Here is a 9,052-nt window from a genome sequence, read left to right on the forward strand (position 1 = left end):
GCAGAATAAGATCTACAAATTTGTCAAATTGTCAGTAGTCTCTTAATAGAGTTATTCCTCTTTCATGAAGACTTATCCTAAAAAGGGGTTTTTGTTTTCTAGTTTAAATGCCTTGGAAATCAGTTTTTTTTTCGTTTTACTTCTTTAATAGCAGAGGTCAAAGTTAAGCTTATTGAAATACCTTTTCCGGTCTCTTATGAGTTGCCAGTTTATTTTACTTATATTAAATACAGAAGGGGGAATTACTCTCATATTAAATCCCTGTTACTGTATCACTTAGCAGTCTTCCAACTAAGCCCTTCAGAGTGAAAATTTCATATCTTCTCTCAATTATAAAATGTTTAAGTAGAGATATAAATATGTCATCCACTACTGATTAGGGGACAGATGATATTACATAAAACAGATGTTTAAAACAAAAACTGAGTGTGTAAATTTTTGATAAATCCTCAAGTACATGAAGTACAGAAATTACAAGAGTAAAAAGTAAATATTTTGATTTAGTTTTACATCTACACCTTACCTCATCTGACAGATATTAAAAAGAAGAAGCATGAGTTTTGAATAATGTATTATTATTCATAGTTTTATATGTTATATTTAAGCTTTGAATCTTTAATATGGTAAATTGCGGTAAATTTCAACAGCTTAATTTAGTTCATTACATACACATTAATTTGTTGTTACTAAAATACTATGAGAGCTCAACCACACTCTTATTGCATGTATTGATAGATTGTCAAAAGATGTTAAGAAGAAAAAAGAAAAAAAGAATATAAGATGAACAATTAGGTCTTTTCTCATCTAGGGGATAGATCCCATTGATACTAAATGATACCTCAATATTTTTATGGTAGGGGTGTGCCATTCTGGCCTAAAAAAATGTACCAATTTTAATATACATGTAACATAACGTTCAGCACCTATAGTCAGGGGGGCTGACTGATCTAATAGGGGGCCGCTCTAGTCATCAGTGATTCCCTAAATAATCAACCAAATTTTTCCCATGAAAAAAAAAGGGGGGGGGGGGCATTTGGAACTTATTTTGAAGGTGAACTTTCATATTAATTCATATATTAGTTTAATTTTAGTATTAAATCAATATATAGTTATAAAACGTAAATGCATTTTTATATAGTATGTTATAAAAGGAGGGTCATTTTTATATAAAACCTCTCAAAAAAGGGGGAGGCAGTGCTGTGTATTTACTATTAATCCATTTATGCAACAATTACCACTTGCAGATCAGGATAAAATAACATGTGCTTTCTGTCATCTAACAAATTTTAATTGGAGTGACAGTTTAATTTGAAATTATGGTGGTTTTTTTTAGTGGTGCAGATGATAAGCCCAACATCATTTTGATGTGATTTCTCGGGCTTAGTTGCAAGACTGTTAGGTCAAAGTTTCTCAAAATATCCTGAAGATATAACGAGCAATTTACCAAAAACAAATGTTGGTTTCTTTACAGTTGCAAATGAGTAGACAAACCTAAAAATTGGTCATTAGAATACTCTTACAATGAAAAATGTTTGATATCATATCCCAAACATATATATGACATCTTGCAAAAAAAACAAACAGCACAAGAAATAAATTTGGCGAGAAAAAAATATCAGAACAAAATTAAAATGACATTCTGCGGAAAGTGTAAAGACCTGAATTACATGTAACAGTTTTTAATCATTTTCTTAAGAAGTGAACACATTTATAAAAAGTGGAAAAAATAGTTGGTTTTATTATTAATATGTTTTAAAATTTGGCACCACACGATTGAGTCTTTGTTTGTGTTCGTGCTATTTTAAAAACAAACAGCAATGACTGAGAAACAGGAAATGGGTATCTGTGTTTTTGAATTATATGTTGTAATCATAGATGGTTTAGCTGCTCTATTCATGCTCTAGTTGTTTCTTGTTGCTTGTTGTTCTTAGTAGTAATTGGTAGATTGCTGTATTTCTGTTTTGCTTCTTTTTTTTTTTCCATGGTAAAATAGGTCTTTTTTTTCATCTTATGGTTTAACTTTTACTCTTTGTATATTTAAAGTATGAAAATGTAATACGACTGTGTCATGTAATTATCTGTATATATTTTATTTCTACAGAAGAAAGATCATTGTGATCAGAATTGTCCAGGTAAGATTTATGTAGCTGTGAGATTAATGTTCAGCAATTCGACTCAAAATCTCGTATTGTATTAATAACATATTCAAACTTCCTGTACTTAGAAGTTCCAAGTTCAGCTTGGAAATTCCAAATGAAATATTCGAAAATTTATAAATGGAAGTTACAAATTGCTTTCCCAATCACAAAAAAATCAAAAAGAAACAATTTGCAATGCTGAAATAATTAAATTATAATGTATCAACATTTCAAGTTAATTTTAGACTTGATACCATCTAATTAACCATCGGGATGATCTCCGATGAGTTTCGTAGGGCATGATGTACTCATGTAAACTATATATAAATGAAAATATGCAACACATCAAATTGTAGAATAATGATTTTACTAGGTCTATTTGATTTCATGTTAAGATAACAATAATATATAAATCATTGAAAATATCTGTAATTAAATGATTTCATGAAAAGAATCAGTCAACGAAAGGGTTCTTTGAATTCAGGTAGCTGCCTAGTTTTACTTATCAATGTATCATGACCAGAATTTTATAAATGAAATATATGCTAAGATATTCAAGTTACAAAATGATGTTATACTTGTCAAGAAAATTACATAATTTGTGCAAGGTGCAGGAATCTGATATTTGTTTTAAAAATGTCAATGATGTCATTGTTAAAGTAATTAAAAGGATTTCCAAAGTAAAAATCAGTTATCAATTTGGGGATGTACGGCGGACAGATGGGCGGCTGCCAAACAGTGTCTCTTCAATAACATGAAAACCCTTTGACGATTTTTTTTTCAAATTTAAATATGTTGTGTACGGCGACTATTTGCGCGTCTGGCGTACTTAATTATAATCCTGGTACCTTTGATAACTATTAAGGTCAAGTTCAATTTTCATGATTTTAGCTCTTCTTGTTGTTGAGTTTTCACCCTTTTTAATATCAAAAAGTGGTATTTATAATGTGATTGAGATATTTCTCTTTGTTCAAAAATGGTTAAATATATACATAAAATTTGATTACACTACACCATACTGTTATTTTTTTTTATCTGACAATTATAATTAGAGTGACAGTTTTATTTGAAAATTTTCTGTTTTCTAAGTGTTGATGATTACAAGCAATACAGGAGTTATATAAATATAGTCAGAAATTAACTGTTCATCATGTTCATTATAAGACATTTTGAAGATAATAACAGATAAATTATATTTTTCTTTTCTTTGTTAAATTGTTTGACAATAATAAGTGTGTTTGTTATTCTGTATAAGTTAATTTGTTGCATGCTATACATATAGTTTTTGTTGTTGTGTGTTAATTTTGATTTTTACTTTATCCTGTTTGGGGTTCAAGACTTGCAAATTCATTAGATAATAATCTATTTTTATAAGTTAAAAAGTTAAAGTTAAGATAAGTTGTATATCTATATTAGTTTGCTACAAACAAACAAAAGAAAATATTGGGAACTATCAACTGTATATAAATAAAGTTTGATTACACTAAGTGTTTTAAAATGATGTCCCCCTTTTATCAAGATAACACACACCATCTGGTAATTGTCAATCATTGGAGTGACAGATTTATTTTAAAACTATTAATTATATTTGATTATAATTTAAAATAAATATAACATCATATCTAATTACATCATATCTACTTTAAGAGTCTAGGGTTATATTATAACTTATTTTAGATTTACATTATTTTCCTTTGAACGGAAAAGGTTTAACAAAGAAGTATTTCATTAAAAATTGAATTCTTGGGGTTCTTTGATATGCTGATTCTAGCAATGTACTTAGATTTTGGATATATGAACATATTAAATAGGTAAATGTCCAATTTTAAATTTTTTTAGTTTTTTTTACCACATTTATTTTTGTAACAAACCCATGTTGTATCAAATATTCAATCACAATCCAAATTAAGAGCTGTTTTAAGCTTAAATGTTGTGTCCATATTTGCTGATATGAATATGGAAATTATATTTCTTTGAAATCGCAGTTACGATATAAATAATAACATTAACGGAACCAATATTACTGAAACTTTTGTTTATTCTGTTGTCCTTGAGGGTATGACGACATCTTAAGTTATATTGACAGACAGATGCCTAGTGATGACTTGAGACCTACATGACATGTTAGCACATATAAGGGACGACGAATGCCAAGTGACGCCTCTAACACATTCTATGTGATCCTGGATACTACTGTGCCTCATGATTACCTTCAGACCTCTAACTTAAGTTTGAGGATCCTCTATAAGATAGTTTCTTTGTGTGTTGCCCTTTAACCCTGGAACAGCTGGTGGAAAATCATACTCATCATAAACATGTACATGTATATACCACATGGGACCAATGCTAGTCTCTCGGCTAGTCTTTAGATGAAGAACCACAATTACTGACCATATAAAAACCAGAACCAAACAAATGACTAAACCTGACGCAAGTACTTCAACAAATTGATAAGGCTGTTGATAACAAAGGCTTGATAAAGTTTCACTTTTATTATAATATAAGTTTGCCCTTTGGGAGTCGGTATCTCAGCTAGGAAAATTTTGCTCCAGGCCCTGTCGACGACACTTGGTATAGTGGGTAGCCAAGCCCCGTGGACATGGACACTCCGCCAATCAACTGGAACGCAGAGGGTTCCAAAAAGGGGATGAAGCGATGCTTCATCTCGTAGCAGGGTGCTACGAAAAGGGGTTGAATTGACGGTGGAGAGATGAAAAGTAGTTAATTACTTGAGGATTAGAAGAGAAATTAACCAGTGGTGAATTTCGTAATGGTCCAAAAATCAGATGTGAAACAGCTGAGTGACCCCCAAGGAATTGAATAGGAATGTGGTTGTAAGGGGATGGACTTAAATTGAACACCTTGGACACCTTCAATACTTCACTGATAATAAAGATAGAAATAATTAACTATGCATTTAATCATATGAATCAGTTTTAAAAATAAAACAATCAAATACATGATATATCAATACTCAGATATTTAATATCCACAGGTATGTATTGTACATGTGCAAATGTACACTATATGGTATAAAATAAGAATAAAAGCAAAATTATTTTACATGGGATATCCCTAATGGAAATATACAAGAATCATGATGATAACTTTCGTTGTGCTTTTTTAATTACATTTTTACTAGTTCTTATATAGCGACAATAACTATTAGACTTCCATCTACCTAATGTTTTAATTAAGTGATCCTCAATATTAGATTTTCCAGCTGTTGTTGCAGCTCCAATTCGAAATGAATGTCCGTTAAAGGACTGGGGATTATATCCACAGATACCCAAAAGATGCTTTAACTTGCTGATGAAAAATTCTCTTTCTAGAGCTTTACCAGATTCGTCAATAAATAAAGCATTATTATTTTGAAATTTAAACATGGTGTTCCTTACAATCAAATAATCATGTAAAGCTTTAAATGGACAACAATCATGATTTAGCTTGTGAAGTTGAATATCAACACCCATCCTGAAAGGGTCAGTCTTAGATTGCTTTAAATGTAAAATAACATAGTCAGAATAAAATAAAACATCAGATATACATAAATTGTTGTTACAATCAAATGATTTTGACCTGCGAATTGTAAACTCGCCACAGCGTAAGAAACCATAAAAAGCTACTGTAAAAGCAGTATATAACATCTGGTCAATAAAAGGTGAAAAAAATCCTTCTTTAAGCTTAACACATAAATGTTGAAGGATATCAAAAGTAATGGGTAAGCTATCTTTAATGATTGGTTTCTGTAATCTTTTAATAGAATTTAAAAACAAGGACAGTCTCTCTAAATTGTTACTGGAATTATTGAAAGGAGAACATATGTTGTCCTTTAAGCATCTATGTCTAATTCCACATATGTATAGTTTAATGGTAGAGTACTGTAGTTTGAGATGTTGAAAGCAATGTGAAGCAAAATATATCAACAGATCTTCTGACACTGAATAAGGCTTGCTGTCAGTAACACTTATACCATTTAATAGCAAAAATTTAAAAAAATGATTATAACCAGTCTCATATGACACTTTTGTCCCTTCAGAAATAGAAAAATTCCATAAATTACTAACTGTTTCACTCAGTGCCACATTACTTCTGATGCACTTGGAACTATGCATGGACTCTGTTCTGCTTTTGGGGCCAGCTTGTAAAAACGGGTGATCTGTAAACGAGACAAAGCATCCGAAATTTGGTTTTTATAACCTGGAACATGTTTTGCACTAAAGTAAAAATTATATTTAGCTGCACACCAAGTCAGCTGTCTCATCAATTTCATAATTTCTAAAGTTTTTGATCTCCCCTTTTTCACAATAGCTACAGTGGCCTCATTATCACACCAGAATAATATTCTTTTACAAGACCACTCTGGCCCCCAAAGCAGTGCTGCTACAACAATAGGATATAATTCTAAAAAGGCTATTGAAAGGTTGTTTGTCAATGATGGTAATTCCAAAGGCCAGGTTGAATAAAAGAATTTCCCCCGAAAAAAGCCCCCAAATCCTATTGTTGACGCAGCGTCTGTAAATAATTCCATATCAAAGCTACTTGTAAATTCATTTTCATGAAACATAGTAATGCCATTCCAGTTTGACAAAAAACATAACCAAAAATCTAAGTCTGTTCTACATTCTGTGCTTAAATGCACAAAGTCAGACAAATCTTTAACTGTAGTTGACAAGTTAATCAAATAAGAAACAAAAGACCTTCCAGGTAAAATAACCCTGGAAGCAAAATTTAAATGTCCCAATAACTGTAAAAGTTCTCTTTTTGTACAAGATGATTTGTGGAGTATTTAGGGATAAAATTGCATATCCTTTGCACTTTATTATCAGGTAATCTAGTTTCCATCTTTTGTGAGTCTAGTATGATACCCAAATATTCTAAGCAAGTGGTAGGCCCAACTGTTTTATGACTAGCAATGGGAATGTTAAGCCGTTTAAATATTGTCATCATAATTGCCATTGTCCTCTCTCCATCTTCATCGGGATGGTCGATTGTTAGGAAATCATCTAATAAATGCAAGATATGCTGTACCTTATAGTTTTTCTCAGCAATATAACACACTGCTTGGGAGACAGTGTCAAATATTTTAGGACTGGAACGGCATCCAAAGGTGAGTCTAACATAAAAATAATACATAGATTTCCACATAAAACAGAATAGCGGCCACTGTGAAGGTTTGTAAGGACAAATTTTAAATGCATCGGATATATCGTATTTGGAAAGACTTGCTTCCCTACCACATTTTGAAATGATGCGGATAGCATCATCTATTTTCACATAAGACATAGAACAATCACTTTTGTCTATCATGTCGTTAACACTCATACATTCATCATTGTGTGGTGATGACAAATCTAAAATTAATCTTTTCTTATCTGAATATTTCCCTGTTGCTACCCCTAAAGGGCTTACTCTAAAACGAGGAAAAGGACTATGTTGAAATGGCCCATACACAAAACCTTTTTCACATTCTTTCTTAATCAAATCTGACACAACTGTAGATTGCGACCTAGCTGAGTAATTATTTTTGCATACTTTTGTATTCCATGTATCGTATTTTACCATAGAATCGAAACCATTTCTTAATCCATTTATCAAATATGATCTGAAATTTATATCTGGATGATTCTTCAGCTCATGCTCAAGTTTTTCTATGTTGATAGGAGTTGATGCTTTCATCGAATAATCTTCCAAAGGTATATTTTGTATATGTAGTCATGATTTGTTATCCGGTTTAGACTGAGTAACATCTTTGCTGCTAGTGTTATTTTTGTAGGTTTGTGAATATTTTTGAGGTACATGATGATTTTGTCTATTACCTGTACATGTATGTGCTGGGTGACCTGTAGATCTACAGGTTGAGCAAGCGTGAAGAAGGTTGCATGTTGTTCTGAAACAACCCCTGACATTATTATAATTGTTACATACTTCTTTACCGTCGTAAAATACTCTACTACGACCTTGTTTATCAAGCTTGTTTTGCATGTTTGGTCTGACTGACCTGTTGTTACCTAAGTTGCTATCTACATGTATACCCTGATGATCAGAAATCTGCAATGAACAAAATTCTGTGGCATGATCAACTTGATGACATAAGTTGCATGCATTTACTCTAATACCCCCACTAACTAGTGAAAGAATGTCACGGTCTCTTTTACTCCAATCAACCTTGATGTGTTTCTCTCTTAGGAGTGTAGCTGCCTTTGCGGAGAATAGCTTATGGTAGGTATAAAATTTATCACCATAAAATTTATGGATCTGAATCAAATCTGCTTCATAAGCATCCAGCTCTTCTCGTCTTTCGGGATATGACCCACACATAATACGTTTATATTTCCAAAAGGCCTGAATAAAATCTTGTATGCTCAGGTTCCTGTTAAGACGGGGGTCAGGCTTGCTTGATAAATTCACCTTTATTTCATCAGCAGTGATATTGTGTGATTGAGGGTTTTCGTAATTTGATATTATTAAAGTAGTAAGATTAATATCCTTACCCTCAATAATATTCCTTTGAATATTCGGCGACACAATATCAACGTTGGTGAAAGAATCCGATCTCACTCCATATCTTGTTGAATCCATTTCGGCACTGGTATGGTGAGAAAATGGCAAGGCACTTGTCGACGGACTAAAGTTGAAGTTGTGTTGTGCGGTGGTTCTCTGGGTTGTACCAGGAACTGGTACTAGCGGGACATCGGAGGCGTTCCGTTGTTCGTACCAATTAGCCAGATCGTAGGTCTTGTTGAAGGAATCCGGTGATGGTCTAATGTGGGTTACGGATGGTTGCATGCTTGCCATACACTGGGTAAACGTGTTGACCATAGTAGATGTAAACAAAGCGGCCATATTGTATACATTGGAGTCCCGTACGTCGTTTCCGGTTACACTATCCATGCGCGTTGTTGATGGGGCGG

This window comes from Mytilus trossulus, chromosome 11 (genome assembly GCF_036588685.1).
Source record: "Mytilus trossulus isolate FHL-02 chromosome 11, PNRI_Mtr1.1.1.hap1, whole genome shotgun sequence".
Classification (NCBI taxonomy): Eukaryota; Metazoa; Mollusca; class Bivalvia; order Mytilida; family Mytilidae; genus Mytilus; species Mytilus trossulus.